Here is a 21,482-nt window from a genome sequence, read left to right on the forward strand (position 1 = left end):
ACAAGACCACGAGGCCACGCCCCCATACCACTAACCGAGCCTTCCGATTGCTGCTCCGGGGCGGGGGTGTGTAGGTGCAGTTTTTGGCACGCAAAGACGCGGAAGAATTGTTCTGGCTTCAGAAAAGAGCCCAGCGTCCTCTAGGAAGAGGAACTGAGGCCCCGAGGTGCTCACCAGGCCGGAAGCAACCTCCCTTCGCCTAGGGCGCCTCAGATTCAGAGGCAAAGTCGCTGGCTGTGACTGGGGCGGGCTGGATGACGCGCACGAAGAAGGTGGATCCATTGTACACACACAAGCATTGTCATATCCCACACCGATTTTTAATCCTCTTTAATGCGTATCTTCCGAGGTTCTCCAAATCTCCTCTCTAGACTAATTAGCCCCATCTGGGGCTGCTCAGCAATGGCGGTCATTTAGTGTTGTCCTTCCCGTCTTCTGGAAACATTTCCGTTTCCCTCCCTTGGCATTCACTAGGTTTTCCTTCTCTGGATTTTCTCCCTTTTCTGACCTATTAAAGTTCAAATGTCTGGGACTATGTTGTCTCTGCTCAGTCACTCATCTGACTCTACCAGCAGTGAGCAGAGAAGGTTCTCACCCACTTTTTCCTCTGGTCACCAAGGACACATTTAAATACCGATCTCTATTTACACTTATATATCTTACAGTTAATTTCATAAGAATTTTTTATTATTCTTCACCAAACAATTCATACTTCCTACACTGTTCCCTGTTTCTTTGACCTTATCTTCAGAATATATGTTGAATCCAATAATCAATGGTTCGAACCATAATGTTTATCTACTGTATATAGCAATAGTATCCTAATGGGCTCCTTACTTGATTGCCTGGAGACTATGGCTTTGTTACTTCTTAGCTCTGTACTTACCGTTTTATACTCTGTACTTCAGGGGCCCAGAGTAGGTTCTCCTCTCTGCTTGGCCTCCCAGAAGTTCTGCCAGAGGAAGGAAGGAGGAAGGACTAAGGGAGGAAGGGCAGACTACCAGGAAACTAAAAATTTCCGTTTCTCCATGGATTTGTTACATGCTGGCATTTCTATCAGGAAAGAAAAGATAAGTGTATTTCTGCCTCTAGGAATTTCTTGGACAAGGTGGCTCCTAGGGTAGACTGAGGATGACAGCCATGGTGTCTCCAAATGGCACAGAAGTGGGCAGTCCTGCCAAGAGATCCAGCTGAGAATCACCTGAGCAGCTTCTAATCTTTGAGACCGACCACCCCATGCTTCCTTCTGATGAAATCCCTGAAATCCCTCCTGCATGAAGTAAGTGGGTGGGTTTCTCTTTCCAGGGGTGGGTTTGACTAATTTCCATTCAGCTGTCACTGATACTTTCACAATGTACGACGACCTGATTAGTCCCTCGAGCAAAACTCTCCAGCAGTTTCCTGCCACTTGCAGAATAAATTTCAAAGCCTGTATAACCCTCTATAAGCGCTGTATGTCCTGGCCTTTGGATGTGCCTCTTCTTGTAGGATTGGCCCACTTGATGAGTTTTAACCACAATGGCTTCCTTGCTGTTCACTGAACACTCGGGCACATTCCTATCCCAGGACTTTTTGGCACCCTGTGTCCTTTGTCTGGAGTGTTCACCTAACTTTCTCAATTCTGCAGCTTTCACAAAAGCCTGTGAGTTGAGGCTTATCTGAGGTGATTCTTGGTGAAGCAAGACAATTGGCAAGGCTGCCTCACTCCACCTCAGCTTCGCTCTTGCTAAAGCAAGTCAGAACAAACAGCACAGCATTCTGTTTGAAGGTTTCATGGTTGAAGCTGGTGGACTGCAGCTGAGAAAGTGTGAGAGGAGCAGGCTTTGAATGTTACAAAACAAATCAGGACCCTGCACCCTCAAACTCAGAATCACCTGTGCAGAGCAAGCCATGTGCAGAGCAAGCCAGCGGCCGAAGGTCGGTATCTAGCATTGTGTAGCAATGTTTAAATTAGCTCTAAGTTCACCTTGGGACTGTGCTTGGTTATCTTTTTTTTTTTTTTATCTGATCTGACAGTGACCAATTTTAAGCTCTTGAGTTAATAAGCATTGTATGAGCATGGGTTATATAAGATAAATTGAGGCATAGGTTGTGCTGTGAACTAAGAAATAAAAGTCATAGAACTCTAGTGTGAACTAAAACAGGACTCCATATCATCTTAAAGCAACAGGCTGCTGCCGTTCCTGAGAATGAAACTGAGGGTTTCCTTAAGACTGTACCAGCATGGCAATGCACACCCTTATTCCCAGCATTCAGGAGTCAGAGGCAGGTGGCTCTCTGTGATTTCAAGGCCAGCCTGGTTTGCATAGAGAGTTCAGGGCAGCCAATGTTACATAGTTAGACCTTGTCCAGAGAACAAAGGAACGGAATATTGACTCTTCGTTGTCCCTTGAATATTTTCTTTATTGGAGAAATCAATTGTCCTGGGGTTTTTATTACAGTGACAAAACACTGTGACCAAAGGCAACTTGGAGTGGAAAGGGTTTATTTCAGCTTAAAATTCCACATCAAGGACCATCACTTAGGAAAGACAGGAAGCTAGAGGCAGGAGCTGATGTGGAGCCGTGAAGGAGTTTGCTTACTGGCTCGTTCCACATGGCTTGCCCAGCCTGCCTTCTTATAGCAGCCAGGAGAGTGGCACTTCCCACAGTGAGCGGGGGTCCCCCTCAGAGCCTCTTCAAGAGGGAAATCTATCCTGAGTACAGCAACTACTTCAGCCATGGGCCAGTGACCCAAACCTGACCAGAAGGAAGCTCTCCTTGGAACTTTGTCATGATTCTCATGAAAGAGGTAAGAAGCGCAGTGCATGCTGTGGTGCTGTGGATTATTTTTGACAACCAAAGGAAACCAAGTCCCTGAGAATAAAGTTGACTCAGCAGAAAGCAGAACTCAGAGGCAACGTCTCTTAAGACTGTACTGAATAAACAAACTTGAAGCCTATTTTCCTGCATTCATAATTTCATGAGCTAATACATTTCCAAGTCCTGGTTTGAATTGCAGCTGCCAGAAGAGTTCACTTGTGTTCACACAGATTCAGGGGCACTGGGGTGCAGTTTCTTATCCTGTCCTCTTGAAAATGCCACTTTGTAGCATAAAAAGAAATTTCCTTTAATTAATATTCTCTCCCTGTCCCTTTTTCTCTCTGTCTAGTCTCCCGTCCTTCCTCCTGCCCTGAAGCCCTGGGCTCGAGCGGTCCTCCAGAGGCTGAGGACAGCGCATACATGACAGGCTTCCTCACTCCTTAGTGATGGGCACAGGACGGACCCCATGATGTTTTATTAATCTCAGGCTGGAATTTCAGCATTCTCTAATTTGGAAATGAAGCTGCCAACTATTAACTATTCATTTTGGCTCTTCTCCAGCAAACATCATGCCAGGGGAACATATATTAAACCAAGGCAGGGCTGGAGAGATGGCTCAGTGGTTAAGAGCACTGACTGCTCTTCCAGAGATCCTGAATTCAAATCCCAGCAACCACGTGGCGGCTCAAAACCATCTGTAATGGAATCCTTTCCTTGTGTGTTGAAGACAGTGACAGTGTACTCATAAAATAAATAAACAATAAAAAAATGTTTAAACCAAGGCAGTCTTCTCTAATAGGCTGCTAGGATTTTGTTTCTGCTTTACTTGGACAAAACATAGAAAGCAGCCCCTTAAGCTTAGACTCTAAGCTCCATTTTAATCATCATCAGGGTGGAGATTGATGTTTGCCCACTAGTGAGTTTCATTGCACAGCAATCACGCAAACTCATTAATAACATTTTAATTGATAAAAATTTTGTGTGAACATAGACATTTGGAGAAAATACGTAAACTATGAAAATTAAAATTTCTCCTCTCACATGTAAATGGAAACATTTTAGTATATTTTATCCTAGCATTATCTTCTGTTATTTACAGATGTAAGGTCATACACAATGTTTTTGTAATTTCCTTCCCCAAGTATTTGTTAAAGATGTGGATTTTAATAATTATGTCTAACGATTTCTTGTGTCACATGTTTGCTGCTTCCCAAGGAGTGGGCGCTGAATTGCTTCTATCTTATTTTGTTTTGTTAGTGCTTCTCTTTTGAAAAAATAATGAAGTGAGCATCCTATATTTATGAATGAGTAACATTTCTGGGCCCTTCCTTAGGACCACGTAGTGTGTAAGCTGTAACTGTATCTATACTTATGAATGAGTAATGTTTCTGGGCCCTTCCTTAGGACCACACAGTGTGTAAGCTGTAACTGTATCTATATTTATGAATGAGTAATGTTTCTGGGCCCTTCCTTAGGACCACCGTAGTGTGTAAGCTGTAACTGTATCTATATTTATGAATGAGTAACGTTTCTGGGCCCTTCCTTAGGACCACCATAGTGTGTAAGCTGTAACTGTAGCTACACTGCAGAGACCGTTCTGATTTTGTTTAATTTGTAAGAGTGAATGTGAGACCATCAGTCTAGCATAAAAACTATGTCTCCTGTGTTGGTTTAAAGGCCCTGTTTGTTTACTGTTTATGGACCCATTGGCTGCTCAGTTTGCCCCTGCATCACTAAAAAAGTAGTGTGTTTTATGTCTGGAATCCGTAGGCTCTGCACTTTGGAGGCACAATCATTATAAACAGAGCATCAGGATTCCGGCCTGTATAAGCCTCTGTGGATTGACCTATGAGCTCTCTGGTGTGTCAAGCTAGCGTTGAGATGGATGGATGGTTTTCAGGAGAAGTGTTTATTTATTTAAATTTTTTCAAGATAGGGTCTCGCCAATAGCAGCTGTCCTGGAACTCACTCTGTAGACCAGGCTGTCCTGGAACTCACAGAAATCCTCCTACCTCTGTCTCTAAGTCCTGGGACTAAAGGTGTACACCAACATGTCCAGTTTAGGACAGGGATCTTAATAAAGAGACATGAAATTGAGATTGGGTGTATAAACTTTCACCTCCTAACCTTTGATCGCCTTTTCTGTTTCATAACCCTTTGAGCTTGCCTAATCAAAATAGATTATTTTCTTATCTTCAATTTGATTTGTTCAGAGACTAAATCATGTGGTAGATTACATTGACTGTAAACTACTCATTTTATGACTGTACCTTAAACGCCTTTCCCTTAAACATTAATCTCCAGACTAGTGAACGCAAAGGAAGATCCCACTGAAGGCAACTTACTCAGCTCCTTATGCCTACACTTCCAACCCATATGCACCAGGCTTTCCAGAAAACAAGTCTTACTATACAAGCATGCTATAGCCAAGAACACAGTTTGAAGACAGTATGAGCATCAGAAACATTCAAATACAGCAGAGCCTATGGAACTATCAGACCAGAAATTTAAAATAATTGACTAACATGCTAAAGGGATAACATTAAAACATTATGTATGAGTAAGGTAAACATACAGATGAAAACATTTTTAAGATCTATTTTTATTTTTAATTATGTGTATATATGTTTCTGCATATCTAAATGTACATGTAAATGCATTCGACCCACAGAGACCAGAAGGTGTCAGACCCCTTGGACCTGGAGATGCAGGTAATTGTGAGCCACTGGACCCGGGTGCTAGGAATCAAACTTAGGTCCCTTGCAGAAGCAATATGCACTCTCCCCCCAGCCCCACCCCGAGCTGAGGACCGAACCTAGGGCTTTGCACTTGCTAGGCAAGCGTTCTACCACCGATTCCCAGCAATATGCACTCTTAACTGCTTAGACATCTCTCCAACCCCCAGATGAAAGCGCTGAAGAGCCCAGTGTGGCAACACCAGTAATTGGAAGGCTAGAGCAGAAAGATTGTGAGTTCTAGGACAGCCTAGGATACATAGTAACACCCTGTCTTGAGACAGGAAAAAAATAAAAATTGTAAAATGCATTTGGTCCTTTAACAGATTGGACCCAGTTATAATGTTAAGAGACTGCCATTAGCAGATTCCCCCAAGGAAAAGTACAGAATGGAAAAACATGAAATAAGAAGGACGTGGCAGCCCTGGGCGCACATACACTTCAGGAGACACAAAAAACCAACAGCAAAAGGAACAATATCCAAAAACTGAGGGACTAGCACCAAAGCTATAAAACAACTCAATACCGAGCAGAGGGGAAAGTGTCTGAAACACTCATGAGGATTTTCAAACAGTAACTACGAACACACAGCCACAGATTGAGGAAACTCTCCCACAGCGCATATTCAGATGGCAGGAGATGCAAAGACACGAACAAAACACAATAGGAAAATCAGAGAACAAATGCTGCTATGGAAGAACAGTGACGTCAAACTGTTAAGAAATCATAAGAGCAAGACAAGAGTGGAACAGTACATTTCAATCACTGAAAGGAGAAAAAGTTCTTTGAAATGACGAAAAAAGAAACAACTTTCACTGTGTCCTGGCTGGTTTCATGTCAACCTGACACACGCCAAAGTCATCTGAGGGAACATCAGTTAAGAAAATGCCTCCAGAAGACGGGGCTGTACCCAAGCCTGCAGGGCATTTTCTTAATTAGTGATTGATGGGGAAGGGCCCAGCCCACTGAGGGTGGTGCCATCCCTGGGCTGGTACTTTAGGGTTCTTTAAGAGAGCAGGCTGAGCAGCAAGCCAGTGAGCAGCATTCCTCCATAGCCTCTGCCTTGGCCCCTGCCTCCAGGTCCTTACCCCTGCTGAGTTCCTGTTCTGACTTTCTGTGATGATGAGCTGTGGTGTGGAAGTGTAAGCTGCATAAACCCTTTCCTCCTGCTTTTTGGCCTCGGTGTTTCGCTTCAGTGATAAAAACCCTAAGTTAGATATGTTTCAAAGAAACAAAAGAGATTGTTTACCCAGGACTTGAATATGAGTGACTACAGCCTGGGACATAGATTCAGTCCCAGTGAGGGGGCAGTTTCCTAAAAGTTTTATAATAACAGAACAAAATCATTAAATCAACACACTTTATAAATATTTTTTTATGTCCTTCAGGTAGATGGGTTGCAGTAAGGTGGGGGGAAAACCTCTGCTATAGGCCTCACATGCACTTTGATGGGATTCTTAGCCTTTTGGTTGGTGGGAACTAGCAGTTGGCATCTTCATTCCAAGGGAAGTACCTGATGGCCACAAAGACGCCAGGTGATGCACAGAGGCAGGGAATAAATGGCCCGTTCAGGAGTCTAAAGATGGCCCAGGGTGATTTGACTGAGGATGTACAGCATTGCAGCCTCTCGATATCGTTGAAGTTCTAGTCAACCAACTTTTGTAGTCACAGCTTTCCCAGAATTCTCATTCACAGAAAGCAGAGAAGAAAAACTTGATACTCAAACATGTATTCAAGTTGTCAACATTTGCTAGCAAACCGTATAAGTAAAGAACGAGGTATCTGTTGGTAGGCTTGCCTTGTGCTCCTTTCTGAGAAGAAAATAGAGTGCACTGGAAATGAAGATTCACAAAGTAAGATATGATGGAAAGATAAAGGAGAGAGACTGGCGTGGGGTCCCAGCCCTAGAGCCTAGACGAGAGGAAGGTTACAATAGGCTGGAAAGTTGAAGAGAGTCAGAGGCACACGGGCAAGCATGGGTAAGCACGGGCGCATATGCAGACCTACACTCATTGAAGTTAGGCACACACAGGCCTTCATAGGCTGCCTGGCCAAGACAAAGGGCTTGACCTCAAAGTCATATTTATACAAAAACCACACGATAGTATTGTTCTGTCAGAAGTGGCTATGTGAACGATGACATCATTGCTTACTTTGAAATTCTCTGAACATCTGATGACATCATCTCTAGCTGACTCATACTGGATATCTATGTCAGTACCAAAATGTCTAAACATAAACTGGCCCACATGGACTCCTCTTCCCTATGCGTGGGAAATGGGAAGAATCTGGGCAGAGCCTCTCTCCAGCTGAGAGTCAAGAATTTCAACGCCACTGTTAAGGTTCTCTGTGATGATTGCCAAGAGAGAGATGATACTCTGTAGAGAAGGAAGAATGTTAGCATGGAGAGGAGTCAGCTAAGGCCTAAACCTAGATGGCCTTTCAATGGGACTAAACATTTGTTTACAGTTTAAAAAAACTTAACTTGCTGTGCAGCCTTTACCTTATCAGCTACAACACATCACTTACCAAAAAGAAAAGGTTCCTTAGCAACCCTTTGAGAAGTAACACCAGAAGCCACCCCAAAACAGTCTAATACTGCTACTGTGAAGGCATTTGCAGAGTGGCATGTGTGAGTTTGATCCTGGAACAGGGTAGACAAAGAGAACTGATTTCCTGTAAGCTATTTTCTGACCTCTACCTATGGGACACACACACACACACACACACACAACACACACACACAACACACACACACACACACACACACACACACACACAAAGATAAAGGGAAAGAGAACAAATAGAAAATGTTAACCCAACCGTACCTTTCCAAAACAGTTAAAAACAGGAGTAAAAAGATGCTCTTGTCAATGGTAAGAGGACAGAAGACTCAGCTCCACGGTGCCACCCTCTGTGGCCTGAGGAGTTCTTAGGATTATCAGGGACTGTGTGACTCCAGCCAAGCCGCAGTTTGTGGCTTCAATGCTGGAAGGAATTTCAGGACTAGACAGTTTCGGTGAAGAAAAGTTGGTAGTTTTATTAAAGATTTTAATATAGGCTTAAGCATGAGGGTTAAACGAGGCGCTCAGAAGAAAGCGTGAGGCCCTTGAGTGTGAGCACAGGCTTCTCCAGGAAGAAGCAGGTCACAGTCTTAGCATTAGTTGGGATTCACCATTTCAATGGCTCTTCAGTCTCAGCTCTAAAGGCTGCTAAGGAAGCTGAGCCCCTGTGCCATATGCTAAGCGGTTCATGAGGTTACTATGGAGACACCTTGGATGGGATTAGAATCTGACAATGTAAAACCTGGAGCCACTAGAATTGAACAAGGGTTGGGTACATATAATTTGTCTGTAAATGGGGCTTCTGGTGGATTCCTAGAACATTCCAGGTTTATGGCTAGGAAAGAAGAAAAACCTTAAGCAATTGGTAACTGTGCTGGAATTTTTGCTTCTGTGCTGCTAAAAGCTTTACCTGAACCCCAGAGTGGCTCCTCTGCTTACTTTCCTCAAATTCTCTGCCTCCCTTTCTTGCCTCACCTTGCTCTCTTAATGTTCTAAAAGCTACATATGGAAAACCTACAGTTAACGTCATACAGTCCAGCACTCAGACCCGGGAACAGTGCTGCCTGCCCACAGCCTGTCCTGCACAGGCGTCCTCACAGGCCACTCTGATCTAGACACTACCTCAGTAAGGCTCCCTTCTCAGGTCATTCTAAAGCTGACCATGCAATGCAAATCTGAAAGTGAAATTAATAAAATAAGCCTGGGTGGGGCTTGCAGCTCACTGGCAGAATATATGCTTAGCATAGGCATGGCTGCCAGTGATTCTGTTCTCAGATTGTTAACCAGAGAATCTAGGGCTCCTTTTGAGGGTTTCTAGAATTTAAAAATAACTCAGAAGGAATCCCAAAGACCATTTTGTGGAGTTTAAAAGAAAATAACTGGGCAGACAAGCTGAAAATCCCAGCAGCTACTGGGAGGAGGGAGCTGGAGGGGAAGCTGCCTTTTAAATTAGGCTTAGAGGTCAGAGAGAGACTGGGGAGCAAGGCAGGGTGTGCAGGGAAGCATGCACAGGCTTCTGGCTGCTATCTGAAAAAGAGATAAAGAGAAAGGAAAGAAAAAAGACACATTTAGTGCTGGGCCACGGATTTAAGGTCAGAGGACACCAGACTGCAGCTCTTATGATTCAGGACAAAGGATTTGTACCAGGGACACAGAAATAGAGAGCGCTTATTAAAAAAGTCCAAGCCCTGAGTCTTACCCCCCAGTTCTATAGCAGACCAGCTGCTGCACTTCCCTCCTCTCTCCTTTATCTGCAGCTGATCTTACAGGTTTTTCTCGGGAAACCTTCCTCCCTACTCACCCCTCTGTCTCAGCCCCAACTCCAACAGACGTTTGCCGAGCCTTCCAGAGAAGTAGTGGGCCAGCTAAACAAATAGGTGAGCTCCAGATCTTTACTCCTCCTCCTTCCCCCAAATCTAATCCCCTAGCCTCATCCCCAGCTCTGTAGCAGATCACCTGCTGAGGCCTCTTCACACCATAGGTTTCCATCCCCCATCCTCTATCCCCATCCCCCATTCCCTACCCCCATCCCTCATAGGACTAAGCAGATCCCAGTGGAACACCTGCTTTCTTTCCTCCGGTGGATCCCTTCACCTGCTCCTGTCCAGCTCGTCCCCATTCCTAAGTATCAACTCCTAATACCTAGAAACACAGTGTACCCGGAACCCTCTGTGGCCACACCTACCAGGATCCCAGAAGCATTCCCTATCAGCCACCACACCCTCCTGAGAACCAGAGTGAGCCACAGAAACCAAGAAAGAAAACACCCACTCAACAAAGACAAGGCCAGATATCAGCAAGTAGAATCACAACCATCCCAAACCCAGATGCCCAGATGCCAGAATAAAACCACATTAACAGCCAGGACAAGGTGTCGCCACTAGAGCCCAGCAACCCTACCTACCACAGGAGGCCCTGAGAATTTCAACATAGTTGAAGCAAACGCTAAAGGACCTCAGCAGGGCCTTTATGAATATGATAGAGAAAATGAATTAATTCGTTAAAGAAATCTATGAAAGCACAAGCAGTGGAAGGAAATGAATAAAACAGTTCAAAACCTGAAAGTGGAAATAGAATCAATATAGTAAACCCAAACTGAGGGAAATCTGGAAATGAAAAAATTAGGAACTTGAACTGGAAAATGAGAGGCAAGCCTCGCCAACAGAGTAAAACAAATGGAAGAGAAATTTTTAGATATGTAAGACAAGATAGAAGAAATGGATATCTTGACCAAAGAAAACGTTAAATCTGAAAAAATTTTGGCACAAAACATCCAGGAAACCTGCCACACTATGAGAAGAGCAAATCTACAAGTACAAGGAACAGAGGAAGGAGAAGAAACTCAGATTAAAGGCACAGAAGATATTTTCAACAAAATCATAGAAGAAATTTCCCTAACCTAAAGAAGGAGGTGCCCATTAAGGTATGAGAAACACAGGGAACACCAAATAGACTGGACCAGAAAAGAAATTCCCCTTAGCACATAATCATCAAAACACTAAATGTACAGAACAAAGAAAGGATATTAAAACTGTAAAGGAAAAAGACCAAGTAACATATTAAAGCAGACCGATTAGAATAACACTTGACTTCTCAAAGGAGTCTCTAAAAGACAAAAGGACCTGGACAGATGTTCTATAAACTCCAGGAGACCACGGATACCAGCCAAGACCACTATCCCCAGCATAATCTTCAATCACAATAATTGGAGGAAAATATATTCCAAGATAAGAATCCAATTTAAGTAGTATCTATCTATAGATGCACCTACTCAACCATTTTCATTGTTGTTCTATTCATAATAGAAGATGGAACAACCTAGATGTCCATCCACAGATGAATGATAAAGAAAATGTGGTACATATACGCAATGGAATATTACTCTGCCATTAAAAATAATGAGTCCACAAAATTAGCAGATAAATGGATGGAACTAGAAAAAACTATCCTGAGTGAAGTAACCCAAACCCATGAAGTCAAATATGGTATGCACTCACTTATACGACGATGTTAGCTGTTCAGTCAAAGATAAACCAAGCTGCAATCTGTAGAACCACAGAGATTAAGTATAGAGTGAGAGGATGGGGGAAGGACAGATCTCCTTAGGAAGGGGAAATAGAACAGAGTGTGTGCCTGGATGATGGTGGGATGAAGTGGAAATGTAAGGGTTCTTTGGGAAGTCAGTTGGATGGTGTTTTGCTGGGGCAAACATGTGAAAGTGGATGCAGGTGTGAAAGTCAGGCCGACTCATGAAGGAATGTTTTGCTGAAGCAGACACAGGAGAGAGGATGTTCTGTGAAAGCAAGAGTGTAAAAGGACACATGGTGAAGGATTCTTTTGCTAACAATGCATGTATCAGTCTGCCTTACATTGCATAGTTGAGCTGCATTTGTCAGGATTCCATAGAGAGAAATGCACCAAAAGTCTTGTGGTAGTGTGCTGCAGTCGCTTGCCACTTCTGCTGACTCAGGATGATTGGATGCATGAGGTGAGGCAAGAGCCACGCTGAGGCAAAGCACATGGAGGACGCGTGATGATTGGAAGGTATAAATAGGACTCCGCAGAGTGACGAAGAGAGATCTTGGCTTGCTGGTACAACTAGCTCTGCAACACTCGTGGGTCTCACATCTTCACTGATCTTCGCTTCTCTGAGAGAGGCACAGCCAGATCTTCTCCTGCTGCTCCCTCCTGCTGGCTCGAGCCAAGGCTGAGGCTGTCTCTGCTGGGTTGTGTCACCGATGTTGCTAACCCACCTCTATTGAACTAGACTGCTCGTGTATCCGTGAAGCGTTTGCGAGTACATCCAGCTTCCACTACTAACCTGTGAGCTGAACTGCTGGTTTCCAGACAACACAGATGAGTCTCTCCAAAGAACCTTTTTAAACAGGTCTACTCCACCCCCACCCCAGCACCCCCCTTCCCGTATTCTTTCTTTCCCACTACCTCTGGTGGGTGGTGGGCTACAAGGGAGGTTAAAGCATTTAAGAACCATCTGTAAAAAATAAAGATTGAAAAAAAATTAAAGTTACAGTGGGGACTGGAACAGGAGGGTCAACCAGGGAGAGTAAGAGAAGGGGGATGAGAAAGGGAGTGTGGGGGAGGGACAACTAAAACAAGGCCATTTGAGAGGCCACATGGGAATCTAGCCTATAGAAGCTTCCTAGGTTATGACATTTATAAAGGCAACCTAGTGAAACCAACAAATTGTGGGGCAAACAGAGCCTCAACTAGACATTGTTCATCACCAAACGAAGCTTCATTACTGGGAATGGGTTACATCTAATCAAGTTGCTGGCCAAAGGAGTCCCGTGGGACTCCCCACACAACCCAGGCAGTGGTTCCAAAGGCTATTGGTTGCTCTCCACAAACTGATGGCAAGACTCTGTTGTTGAAAATAACATCTACATAACTCATTGAACCCAGAGAGCTAGAGCTGGTGCCTACCAAGAGCCTTTCCCCCTACTTGCTAGCACTCTTGGTGCTAGACAGTACTCTGTGGTCTACCAAAGTGGAAATGTAAACATCAACCCAGCTACAAACCCTTCCAGCTACAATGGCGGCCTGCCTGAAAGACATGTGCAATGGTGGCACAATGCTTGTGGGAGGAGCCAACCAATATCTGATTTGATTTAATGCCTACCCCATGTGATGGAGCCCATACCCAATAGTGCTTGAATGGCCAAAAACCTTAGACTATATAACTCAGGGACCTAGGGGGAAGCCAAATACTACTCTTCTACAGAAGGAGCATAGCAGCAGACAGACTCCTAATGATACTCTGCTATGCTCATAGATCAGTGCCTCGCTCAGCCATCGTCAGAGAAACCTCTTCCTGCAGCAGAGGATGAGCAAATCCAGAGGCCCACAGCCAGACAGTAAGCAGAGAGCGAGTGAGGCTCAGGGAACCTGTGGAAGAGGAGGCAGAAGGCGTGTAAGAGCCAGAGGGACAAAGGACACCAACAACAGGGCCTTCTAGCCACAGGACTGGTGCAAGTGTGGCCTCACAGTCTGAGGCTGCATGCGCAGGGTCTGTACCAGATGGGGTCTGCTGAACACATGCCCCAGCCCTAAGCCAGAAGCTATCTCCGAGTGATAACCACCTGCAAATAAAAAATTAATCCTTCCAAGGGAGCCTCACTGGGGAAACTACCCTTAAGGGTAGGCTGCCCGCACAGCGGTAGGTGGTCAACAGAAAAACACACTGGGTGACAGCTTTGGAGGTTCTGTGTCTCATAATGTCATATCACTGCCATATATATACATATACATATACATATACATATACATATATATATATACATACACATAGGCTCATAGTTTTGTGTTCTTATGGGATTCCTAGGTGTCTATATCTGCTTCTTGTATCTTCCCTTGGGAGCTTTTCCTTCTACTTGTTTCTTTGGTCCTATTCCAATTGGTTTCTTTTTTTTCTTTTATCTCATTATATTTTATTCAATTACTAGCCCTTAGACACCTGTCTTTCTTTCTTTCTTTCTTTTTTTTTTTTTTTTTTTTTTTTTGAGCTGAGACTGAACCCAGAGCCTTGAACTTGCTAGGCAAGCGCTCTACCACTGAGCTAAATCCCCAACCCCTAGACACCTGTCTTTTCTAATGAGAGACACAAAGGGGTTGAATTTAGATGGGAGGGACAGGGGGGAGGAACTAGGAGGCGTCTAGGGAGGGGAAGCCATAATCAGGATATATTGTATGGGAAAATCTACTTTCCTTTTTCTCCCCATAATATTTGTATTGATTATTTGGGAATTTCACATCATGAGTCCCAGTCATACTCACTTCCCAGTCCTTCAGGTCCACCCCTTACCCTTGTGACCTCCTCCCAACCCAACTCCCCAAAAGAAGAAAACAACAACAAAAACCAAGTCCAATTTGTGTTACCCATTTTCTCAGTGGAACATGGTCAGGCTCCCAGTGGCCAGGCCCTTAAAGAAAACTGGGCCCTTCCCTACCTGAACACTCATCTGTTGTGGAGAGCTACACTTCAGCATTCTTTTTTTTTTTTTTTTTTTTTTTTTTTTGGTTCTTTTTTTCGGAGCTGGGGACCGAACCCAGGCACTTCAGCATTCTTATTGCAGTGTGTAAAAGTTCTCTTCAACAGCTTTCTTCTAGGCTCTTGCTTTTACTTTTAATATATTTTCAATAAAAGAAAAAAAGGTAATTTAAAAAAGGACGAAAAAAGAGGCATTCCCAGGAATGGAAGCGGGCTATGAACTAAGATGGGAAGACACCCAAGTGCTGACTGCAAGGCGTGGACCCTTTTAGAAGGACATTTCTCTCACAGAGCGCCAGTCTCTCCACAGGACCGGCTTTTCTTGCTCAGGCTCTTGGCAAATGAAACGCAGGAGAGGAAGAACTCCCAGGCTTCCTCTGCTGACTGGCTTTCATCTGATAATCTTGATACTTTGGCCTGTGGCTCCCCCTCTCTTCCCACAAGCACATGCACACACTCACCCACACAGGTGGACACACACACACACACACACACACACACACACACACACACACTTCTTCTTTCAGTAACACCAAGAAGAGGAAACATAGGGGTAAATTAGACGAGGTAGGAAAGATATGTTGTTACCGCATGCCTGGGAGGAATGAAGAATCTTTGCGTTTCTTTGTATCGTTGGTTTGTTGGTTTGGTTGGCCAGGCAGGGTTTCTCTGTCTAGTCTTTTTTTTTTTTTTTTTTTCTTTTTTCGGAGCTGGGGACCGAACCCAGGGCCTTGTGCTCGCTAGGCAAGCGCTCTACCACTGAGCTAAATCCCCAACCCCATCTCTGTCTAGTCTTATGTGTAGTCCTAGCTGGCCTGGAACTCACTCTATAGACCAGGCTAGCCTCAGAGTCACAGAGATCCTCCTGCCTCTGCCTCCTGCATGCTGGAATGAAAGGCATGTGCCACCACCACTCATTTGAATGATGGATTCTAAAAGAGCTTTGTGCCCTTCTCACCCAATGGCCTGGAAGTCTCCTGGAATTGCATTCTGGAAAGGGAGAAAGACTACAGTCAGAGTCAGCCAAAGGGAAAACTTCTCTCCTGGAAAGAGAATGGGGTAAGAACCGGATGCTCAATGGTGAGCACATCGTGAACGGGATCACACTTGGATCAGGGTCACTTAAATATGTGTATTTCTTGCCTTACATTTAAACTTGACCCCCATGTTAGGATCCCGAAGATGACTTGTATATGGGGCGTAAGTCCCTGAACCTGTCTTCCCAATGGGGTCACATTGAGCAAATTACCGTTTTTTCTGCTATCTTGACCTTTAATTGCTTATTTAATACAGGTGACTGAGCATGTCCTCTTCGGTCTGCCTGAGGCACAGGATCTGACCCCTGACGCTAGTAACATTTTTGGCAACCATGAAGGGGAAAAAGGTACTTTCTGGATGTCTTCTGCTGGCAGTAGCTTGATCCCAGATGAAGAGGAAAGACTGGAAAAAACCCAGCAGCGGAGGGAGTAACTGTAGCCAAACTAAAGGGAGAAATAAAGCCGCCTTTGTTCACAGATCACATAATAGGCTACGGAGAGATCAGAAAGCCCGTTGTCCCAACTAACCAGGGAGGCTGAAGAAGGTGACAGGTCTCAATTGTCAGGGCTCACGAAGGACACTGAGGTGGACTGTCCTTTGGGGTACATGAATGATTAATGCCATAGAAAGACAACCTGGGAGGGACTCCGAGGAGCACTCAGAGCCACAGGTCTGAGCTGGGGTCCCTTGTTGCAGGTTTCAGAGATGGAGGCCTCATACCATGTAGTCGATGAATTGCCCACAGTACACGCTTGCAGTTAGGCTGTCTGATTCCCAGGCGGCAGCTGAAAGGGGAAGGGTTGGTGGTTTGTCTCTGTAGTGTGTGCGTGTGCGTGTGTGTCATGTGACCTGGTAAACATCCTTTGGGAAAGCCAGGATTAGAGTCACTGTCAACCAAAGGACGATGGTTGCTTTCTTTTTCTGTCTCTTTTCCTTTCAGCTTTTTGAGACAGGGTTTCTCTGTGTAGCCCAGGTTGTCTTGGAACTCACTCTGTAGATCAGGCTGGACTCAAACTCAGAGAGCCAACTGCCTCTGCCTCCCCAGAGCTGGGACTAAAGGCATGCGCCACTGCCACCACCACCACCTGGCTGCTTTGCACTTCTTTTTTTTTTTTTAAAGATTTATTCATTTATTATATATAAGTACACTGTAGTTGTCTTCGGATACACCAGAAGAGGGCACCGGATCTCTTTACAGATGGTTGTGAGCCACCATATGGTTGCTGGGAATTGAACTCATGACCTCTGGAAGAGCAGTCGGGTGTTTTTAACCGCCGAGCCATCTCCAGCTGCTTTGCACTTCTTACACAGCATTTCTGAGGACGGAGAAAGACAACTGCAGGTGGGCATGGCCTCTATCCCAAACCTAACAGAAATAGGGTGAATTCAAGGCTGGTGAGATTCTCTGTCTACACATAGAAAAAGAGAAAGAAAAAAAAAAACCCTAAAAGACCAAGAACCTCTCTGGCATTAATAGGCAATTACACAAGTTTGCAGGCTATGAACTTCATACAGAAAAGCCACTAGTCATACATCAGCACTAAATCATTTGACACTAGAATTAGAGTAAGCTAGGATAGGAGGAAAAGTTGGGGACATGACAAATGTAAATGCAAAAAACCACAGCTCTCATCTTAAAGGGAATAAGAGAGAATTTAATCTTGAGCCATTCTGAGTGAGCGTGGCCCAGGAACACAGAGCTGGGTTACCCTAAATTCCACATCCCACTGTGGAAGCAGTCTCAGGAAGTTTTATAGTCCTACCAAACAAAGGAGTTCACAAATTGAGGCAAAATTAAAATTGAAATACACCGGTAGGTACACCAGAGAGGTGTCTACAGCAAGGTGCAGGATGCTTCCCCCAGGCCTGGAGTGTTCTCTGATGACATTCTTCCCTTTTGGGTTGGTGTGGAAAGCAGTGACTCACAGTTGTCTTTTCAGTTGTCACAGTTGTCAGTAAAAACAGCATGCGGGCTCCGTTTACATCTTCACCTTTTACATCTTGTTTATTTTAAAATTTGAAAACTTGCAGGGCAAGCTTGGCTGAGTAATTTTGTACTTCAAAGTCTAGTGTGGGTACTGGGAGACTAGCTTGACCCAGTTGGGGCTGGGAGAGCTAAACTAGCAGGCATTTGTTGGGGTCTAGTATTTTCTGTTCATTTGTATCTGGACCATAAGCTGGCTGGAAACCTGAGCCATCAGAGTTTATTTCTAACAGGTAATAAAGTTTTATGGCACCATTTGTCCCTTGAAACTGGTCATTTGGGGTGAGATAACACTTGTCATTAGGTATTAGGCTGTAATTATTTCTATAAAGCACCACAAGCCAGCGGAGAGGGTCTAACTGTTAGAGATTGGGGCTTTTTCTTTCCATGTTTGGCCTCTTTGTCTTTACCTTTCCTTGAAGATATCCACGAGCTCAAATCACTAACAAACGACAGAGGTATCGTTTCAGATACTCATTAGAGTTGAGAAGGGGCAACAAGGAGACCTGGTTGTCATTACAAATATGTCACTGGTTGTAGGATTATGTCCTTGTTTTTCCCCCCATTTCCATGATAAAATACTCTGATCAAAGCAACTGAAAGATGCAGTTTGTTTTACCTCGGTGAAGTCATGGCGCCAGGAGCTTGAATCCCCAGTCAGGAGACAGGAACGAATGTATTCATGCTCTCTCACTTTCTCTACTAGTATTCAGTCCAGGATCCCCTTTGTAGAGAATGGGGCCACCCACAGTGGACAGGTCTTCCCAGCTTAACTAATGCAATCACACACATGCCCACATGCCAACCTAATCTAGATAATCCCTCACTGAAATTCCCTTCTCAGATGATTCTAGACCTTGTCAAGGTGACATTAATGCAAACCACCATGGACCGTATGGCATAGAAAGCTTGATCCACTTTTCAGAGAGGCAATGAAATTATTGTACGAGGTTGGAGGCTATACTGAAACACTGATTGGAGGTCAAGAGGTCCTCATAGGTAGAAGCTGGGTGTTGGTACTAATTATAATGGTTGTTATTCAGGAGACAGTACCGTCTGGAGCTTAACTTTCTGCCATCTGAAAGAGAGCAATCATGTGAGAAGGTTAAGTAAGCAAAAGCCAAAGACACCGAGCAGAATTAAAAACAAAAAAGGCCGACAGAAAGCTTTATGGTCATTAGCAGCCTATGAAGTCTAAAGGAGGCACTATCCCTGCCTCCTTTAAATTTTAATTTGGTATGTGCCAAATTTTTATTTTAATTTAGACTTTCTAGTATTTTGATGTTTTATTTTATTTTTGAGCGAACTTCCAATACTTCTGCAGAAATAATAACCCAGAAGCATCAAGCTTCACATAAGGAGGATGCACGCGCTTCCTGCTTCTGCAGCAAACATATAGGGTATATATAGGAAGACTAGCTGGAGTTCAGGCTTACCACAACCTTCGGGACACACTGTAGAATGAGATTCTCCATACTAAGTTCTAAAGCTTAGGTTCAAATTTGCCTCTAAGAATAAGAGTCCTCTAAGAATAGACCAGCTTAGGTTGCCCCTCCGACCACTGGACTGCCATTAGCGTCCAAGGTAAGAAACTCTAGGCATTCCTGAGATTTTGATTTAGAATATTTAAAGCGAAGGTGAGATTATGTTTTTTTTTTTAGAAAGGACTCAAGATTGGGAAAAGCATTTGGAAGATGGGAAATCTGAAACAGAACCTAGACATCAGGGACAGCCACCACCATATATAGGCACCACCTTGCAGTCAGTAGGGCTAGAGAAAGGTCAGAGCCGTATAGAAAATCATAGTCTGTCCTCCTGAGGCTCACTCTAGTGGGTGGCCCTTGAATCCGCAGATACCATTGGTTTGTCAGTGGAGTGCTTTAATTGGCTGGAATTGAGAAGCTCCAGGGCTTCAAAGATTGAGGTTTCTTTGGCATGTGCGTGTGTGTGTGTGTGTGTGTGTGTGTGTGTGTGTGTGTGTGTGTGTGTGTATGTGTGTGTGTGTGTGTACTTAACACAAGCTAGAGTCATTCAGGAAGAGGGACTCGAGAAAAATGCCTGTATAAGATTGGCATATAAGCAAGTCTGTCATGCATTTTCACAATCAATGATTCATGTGGGAAGGCCCAAGACACTGTGCGTACTCCCAGCCTTGGGCAGGTAGTCCTGAGTTGTGGGGGGAAAAAAGCAGCTGTGCAAGCCATGGGAAGCAAGCCAGTAAGCAGCATTCCTCCATAGCCTGTTGGTTTCTTGCCTGAGCTCCTGCCTTGACTTCACTCAGTGTTGGAGGGAGGGTTCCAGAGTTGCAAGATGAATGTATTCATTTCTTTTCTATTGCTGGGACAATATACCACGACCCACTCAACTTATTAAAGAAAGTGTTTAATTGGGCTTATGGTTTCAGAGGGTTAGAGTCCATGGTAGTAGAGAAATGGCATGGTGCCAGGAACAGCTGAGCTCACATTTTGATCTGCAAGCAGAAGACAGAGAGCATGTAGGAGTAACATGAGTCTTCTGAGACCTAAAATCCCATCCCTAGTGCCACATCTCCTTCCACAACACCAAACCTCATCCTTCTCAGTTTTACCAACAGGGAACCAAGTATTCAAGCACATGAGCCTGGGGAGCGGGGGGATTCTCATTCAAGCCACCACGTTCCATTCCACACCCCAACTCTCATAGATTCTTGGCCATATCAACATGCAAAATGCATTTAATACAACTTCAGATTTTCTCATAGTCTTTCACAGTCTCAACACTGAAAGTCCAAAGCCTCTTTAAGACTAACTAAAGGTAACCTCATAATTACATCTGTTAGGTTTCAGGAAGTGCATATGTCCAGAAATGAGCTCAAGCTGGACCACAGAAGGATTTCTGGTGACCGGATAAAAGCCAGCCTTCCTCAGGAACTCATGAAATGGGTTTCTGTTGAGAGACCAGATCTTGGGTTCAGACTCCATCCTAGAGAACCTGACCTAAGGTTGAACTAGAGCTAATGAACAAGCCAGCACCTAGCACCAGTTTCCAGGTTACTCCCAAACAAGGCCAGTTTCAAGGTTACTCTAACAAGCCTGCCCCTGATACTCCACTTCCTAACAGCCACCAATACTGAGGAAATTAAGTTTATGGTTTGGCTCCCAGCACCAGTCATTTATATTAAAGAGCAATGGAGTTGGGGACTTAGCTCAGTGGTAGAGCGCTTGCCTAGCAAGCACAAGGCCCTAGGTTCGGTGCCCAGCTCCGAAAAAAAAAATAATAATAAAGAGCAATAAAGTTCCATAATGGCTCCCCAATCAGATGTGTGCCAGGCTAGAAAACCCCTTGTTTGCTCACCATTTCCTATAAAACCTTGTTCCACTGAGAGCTTCTGCTGTGTCAGAGACAGTGGTGTGGCCCAAGCTCAAATGTGAATAAAGAGACCCTAGTGAGATTGCCTTAGGAGTCAGCTCCTTGGTGGTCTTTTGGGGTCTACGAATGCCTTTTAAGCGGGCACAACGCTGTGCCAAAAGGAGTCATTTCCCTTGACTTTTGCAGAAGGGACTTATGGTTCTCTATTCTCTATGGACAAATACCAGTGGCTGCGTGTCAAGGCCCACGCTGGCTCCATGATTCCTCAGCCCCTATTCCTAAGTACCCATTACACATTTCAAAGCCCCCACACTAGTGTTGCAGCCTCTCACCTCCTCTTCTACCCTAAACTCCTAGGCCTGCTCCAGCTCACAGGCTTCCCTCCCCCAGCTCCTCATTCTCCTTATTGTATGATGTTTCCACACCCCATTTCCCTAGCCCTGGCCATGTCCAGTCTACTTCTTTTTCTCTCTGCTCCAGACTCTTCCAGATGCCTCTGGTTAT

The 21,482-nt window shown here is 44.5% G+C and overlaps 1 long non-coding RNA gene across 6 annotated transcripts; it reads left to right on the forward strand.

Annotated features, from left to right (window-relative positions):
• Positions 1–120: 120 nt before the first annotated feature.
• On the forward strand, positions 121–16,127 carry LOC120095114 (uncharacterized). Of its 6 annotated transcripts, none has more exons than XR_015631678.1 (4): positions 121–272; positions 1,093–1,279; positions 1,628–1,917; positions 3,151–3,582. It is a non-coding gene; the product is annotated as an uncharacterized LOC120095114 (long non-coding RNA). The 6 variants fall into 6 exon arrangements; XR_015631679.1 differs by having other exon boundaries at positions 3,363–3,582; XR_015631675.1 differs by having other exon boundaries at positions 1,769–1,917.
• Positions 16,128–21,482: the final 5,355 nt, after the last annotated feature.

This window comes from Rattus norvegicus, chromosome 10 (assembly GCF_021556685.1).
Source record: "Rattus norvegicus strain SHRSP/BbbUtx chromosome 10, alternate assembly SHRSP_T2T, whole genome shotgun sequence".
Classification (NCBI taxonomy): domain Eukaryota; kingdom Metazoa; phylum Chordata; class Mammalia; order Rodentia; family Muridae; genus Rattus; species Rattus norvegicus.